The sequence below is a fragment of the Belonocnema kinseyi genome, chromosome 10 (genome assembly GCF_010883055.1).
Source record: "Belonocnema kinseyi isolate 2016_QV_RU_SX_M_011 chromosome 10, B_treatae_v1, whole genome shotgun sequence".
NCBI lineage: Eukaryota > Metazoa > Arthropoda > Insecta > Hymenoptera > Cynipidae > Belonocnema > Belonocnema kinseyi.
Genome location: NC_046666.1, coordinates 37,610,414 through 37,615,606, shown reverse-complemented (window position 1 = coordinate 37,615,606; position 5,193 = coordinate 37,610,414). Strand labels below are relative to the sequence as shown.

The window sequence follows — 5,193 nt, the reverse complement described above, 5'->3', positions numbered from 1 at the left end:
CTTTCGTTTAATATCATGGCATACACTTTGTACGCCGTGTTAAGCAGAGTGATCGGTCTATAGTTTTTCAGATCCTCTGTTTCTCCTTTCTTGAATATCGGCATAATAATCCCTTTCCTCCAACTATTCGGGAAGCCTTCTCCATTCCACACTCTTCTTATCAGTTCAAAAAATTTCCTTTTGCCATCCCCTTCTAAATATACCCGTGTTTCATTCGGTATTTCATCTTCTCCTGGTGCTTTCTTCATTCTCAGTTTCTTAATTTGGTCATTAATTTCTTCGTCGCTAAGGTCGGATTCATCTTCCTGTAGGTTATTCCTTTTCCCTTGTGTTGTAGAATGAGCTTCTGTTCCTTCTAAGTGGTCCATGAAGTAATTTTTCCAGTCCTTTATCTTTATTTCACTACTAATGCTATTCTTTTTCTTCCTTTGTTTATTTATATACTTCCAAATATCTTTCTCCGTTTTTGCATTTTTTATCTCTTCTAATTCGTCATCCTTTCTTTTCTTTTCCTTATCTTCGCACATTTTCCTGAACTCTGATCTTTTATGAGCGTAAGCTTCCCATGAACCTTTATTATCTTTCCATTTCTTGTATAACTTCTTTACCTTCATCTTTTTTCGTGAACATTCCTTATCCGACCAAGTTTTATGCCCTAATTCAAATCTGATTGACTTAACCTTTTTCTTTTTCATAACGCTGTTCACTTTGTTTGCAAAAGTATTCCATTCTTCCATTAGATCATTTTCTGAGTAAACGCCAGCACTCATTTTTACAATATAATCGATCTTAATTTTATTGTCCCATACCACAATCTCTTTTTCTGGTATCTGTTGACAACATTGGTTCGCTCTGACAAGTTCCGTTTTTAATATACACCCCAATGGCTGATGATCTGATTCTATTCTGTCAATTATTTTTAAATCTTCTATCTTATCCAAACCTTCATAGTTAGTTATAGTGTAATCAATTACTGATGACCCCTTTCCCCTCTTCTTACCCGAGTTACCCACGAATGTAAATTCTCCTTGATTGTCAACTTCTAAGTTCCCATTTAATATACACCATCCTTTACGTTCTACTAACTTCATTAGCTGAGCTCCTTCCGTATTGGCTGCATTGTCCTTAGATGCTCTTTTTACTTCTTCCTCTTCTGGTCCTCTGTAAATTGCTCCCTTTTTACCCGTCCTTGCATTAAAGTCTCTTCCGATTAGCAAATTTTCATTCCCTTTATCCTCTATTTCATTATCCAATCTAGCTGTCAACTCTTTAATCTTGTCTTTGCAGTATATTGTCCATATATTCCAGGATTCATTTCCTAGAGTAATTTTGCTGCCCAGAGCTCCTTTAAAATCCTTTGCTGCTCCTTCTATTTCTATTATTTCTCTCCTGGTTCCTGTAATGATACCTCCACTTGCTCTTCCTTTCTTGTTTTCTCTCTTGGCAAATTGACACACCCAATTAAATCCCTTAGGTAACAGTTACCTGAATCTCGCCCAATCCTTCTCCTCAATCCCTCTGTTAATCCAACATAATCAAAACTTTTTATAAAATTCCAGAAGTCCCTGTCTTTGTTCCTAACACCAGCTACATTCCAAAAAAGAAATTTGCACCCCCCTGCTCTCGCACCCTTTCTTTTTTCTTGGTTCAAGGTCGTTGGGATTACTGAAAATTTGTATCTTCCCTTCTCTGACTTATCTCCAGGCCCCTCCAACTTATCCAAACTTGATTAACCCTCAATTTTTGGTATCCTAGCTTTACCTCCTTACCCTGTTCTCTTTCAGTCCTGGCTATTTCTACTATTTTCCTTTGTATTCTCCTTTCTTCTCTGGTGAGATCGTGATCAATAAAAATCTTCTTACCACTTAATACTTTTTTCCTTTCCATGATCGATAGCTTTTCTTCCCAGCTATCTATTTTCGCTATTACTGTTTTCTGTTTACTAAATCCTACTGCTGTTGCCCAAATAATTTCTATTTCTATGTCTAGTTCATTTTTAAAGAACGCCTTTACCTCTGCTTTTTTGGCAGTTCCTTCTGCGTGCAGTCCTCTTATCACTACATTGCTTTTCCTTTCCCTTTTCTCCTGCGCTTCAAATGCTCTTTTTATCTCCAAAAAGTCTCTACTGTATGTGTACTGATCCTTTCCCCTATTGACCACCGAGTTTCCCGTTTGAATTGAGCCATTTTCTTTCCTTATTCTATTTTCAATCTCCACTACTTTTGCCTTAATTGTTTCCTCTATAATCTGGCTGTTCTCTTTGATCCCAACGATGGAGTTAATTTCATTTAATTTACTTCTTAAAACTGTTCTTTCTTTTTTCCCATTCTTCTGTTTTCTTTTTCAATTCTTCGTTTAAATGTCTTATTTCTTTTTCGCGATTCTCCTTTTCCTTCTCTAACTGTAATTTCATTTGACGGTTCTCAAATTTTATGTCCTGCATGTGATTCCAGAAATACTTTAAAGCTGTTTCCCAATTCCCACCTTCTAACACTGAATTTGGGAAATCAAATTTGTTTTTCTCCTTTTCTAAATTTTTCTCTTCCTGTTTTGCCTGCTCTGTACTTGGTGCATTTATTGTATTCTGTATCGTTGATTCTGTCCCTGTTTTTTCCGAAGCTTTGAATATCTCATCTATCTTTTTGTATTTTTGAGCTTCTCTTACTAGTTTTTCTTCTTTTGGTGGTCTCCCTCTACCCCGTTTTTTCGTCTCGTCTGTCTTATCTAGGTTATTTTCAGTTGTTTCAGTTTTGTCAGTCTTGTCTCTATCGATATCGGTATTTTTATTAAACTTCGCGCCATCTGCTGCTGTTACACCTAACTTCGTGACCAGTTCCTTGTTTCCCTCGTTTTCTGCCATTTTAATACTTTTTCGATCTAACCTATAAATTTTAACCCCTTACGTATATCGCCAATAATAAAATACAAATACCTGTTTAAACGTCACTTTTTAATCTCACTTATCAGCCTACTTTTATTGCACTTAATAATCACTACTCACACCATATAATATCATACAATAACCGTAATTCTTTATAAATACTTCCGTCGATATGGACACACATTCGCACACTTCCACTCCACCTAACAAAGTCCTGTTCTTCTTTTTATAAAAAATTAAACTTCTTCGATGAAAATTCATCTTTTTGATTGAAAAATAACTTTTAAACTAAAAATTTGTCTTTTTAGTTAAAAATTAGTTAAAAAGAGTTTTAAAAAAAGGACAAGGTCATGAAGAAAAAAACCACAAATAATTCTTTTCTCCTGAAAAACATAAAAATATCAAATCAGAAATTAAAGTTATTTAGAGTATATTAGCACCTATTTTCCTTACAATTTCAGTGGGAAAAAACGATAGGATTTTTGAGGAAAAAAAAACATTTCCAGAAAATCTAACTTTACCATTTTTTTCTGAATTTTGAAAATACGCAAAGATCTGGATAATTTGAAACAAGAAAAATCTTAAAATCACAAAAAATGTACGGTTTTTAAAGTAAACAATTTCAAAAAACTCATTTAACCCTTTAAATTTTTGAATAATTATAGAAAATATAAATCAATTTGTAAAATATATATTAATTTCGCCGGACACTTCTATAGAAAGTGGATAATTATTAAATTGAATGGAAAAATATAATACCATGATGAAGATGAAGGTGTATGTAGAACTCCAACTTCATCCATAATATGTTCGTATCTACATGGCCGTCCCAATTTGCGATTATATGGTGAATATTTAACCGATTTCGCTGCCTTTCGCTGATCTTTTGCTTTCACTATCTCTTGCTTTTTTTTTTCTTTCACTACCTCCTGCTGCTTTTTTTCTTTCACTACAATTTTCTGGTCTTTTTCTTCAATATAAGTAAACTTCGCCAAATGTCTAGTCTGCAGTCTCTGTTTGGCACGATAACGTCTTTGTCTTTCACGATGTTTAAATCGCTGCTCTTCTTCTTTCGCTTTATCTAAGTTACATCGCATTAGTCTCAAACTTTCTAGTATTACTTCTTCGGAAGCGCCTTTTATTCTTGAACTTTTTACGGAATATGGATGATCATGATTAACTTTAAACACTTTGATATCTACAGTTTCCTCTTGACTCTCATCAAGTACAGTTCGTACTCTGAAATAAATAAGGGATGGTTTTTATGGAAGAATGGTAGGATGGCAATGAAATTTAAAAAATGGAACTCTAAAGCTAAAAAATTTTACACTTGAGGTAATAAAAACTGAGCTTTAAATGAAAGAACTCAAAGTCGAACTGTTAAATTTTGAACTTTTAAAATTGAAATTTAAGTTTTTAATTAAAAAATGTTGTATGCAAATGCTTAATAATTTAGGCGTATAAAGTTGAAGGTACTAACATTTTTCAACATAAAAAAATATAAATCCACGTTATCATTTTCAATGCTCTAAATTAAAAAATCAATCAATGAACTTTAAAATTTTCAAAATTATATAATTGCAAGGGCATGTGACACAGCTAAATACCTATATTACCGACCTCACTTTATCAGTTCACTGAATGTTTTTTTTGAACCTAAGAACTTTTTTTGTAAATAAAATATCGAGCTGAAACTTTAGAAAATGTATTAGATTACAATAAGGTACGTTTAGGTACTGCATTTTGGTAGGAACTTCACTGAAAATTATTTTATCTTTTTTCTGAACCTCGACATTTTTTTAACGTTCGAACTTTTTTTATACATAAAATATCGGTCTCAAACTTTGAGAAATGCAAGAGCCGAAAGAAAACTACGTTTAAGTACAAATCTTAATAATAAAAGATGTAAAAAAAATATATTTCAACTATCAATTCCATCGGCATCAGCCGGTAACGTTGTACACGAAAATACGAACCCTGGCGGCCACTAGACAAGGCTCTTAGGTTCAAAAAAACATTCAGTAAACTGAAAAAGTGAGGTCGGTAATATAGGTATTTAGCTGTGTTACATGCCCTTAAGGGCATATGACACAGCTAAATACCTATATTACCGACCACAGTTTTTCAGTTCACTGAATGTTTTTTTGAACCTAAGAACTTTTTTTGTAAGTAAAATATCGAGCTGAAACTTCGGGAAATGTACAAGAGTGCAATAAAGTACGTTTAGGTACTGCATTCTGGTAGAAACTTCACTGAAAATTATTTCATCTTTTTTCTGAACCTCAACATTTTTTGAACGTTCGAACTTTTTT

The 5,193-nt window shown here is 33.3% G+C and overlaps 1 protein-coding gene across 5 annotated transcripts in view; it reads left to right on the top strand.

The window, feature by feature from the left end:
• LOC117181760 overlaps positions 1-5,193 on the top strand; it is a 35,808-nt gene that overhangs the window by 29,249 nt on the left and 1,366 nt on the right. The window lies entirely within an intron of this gene.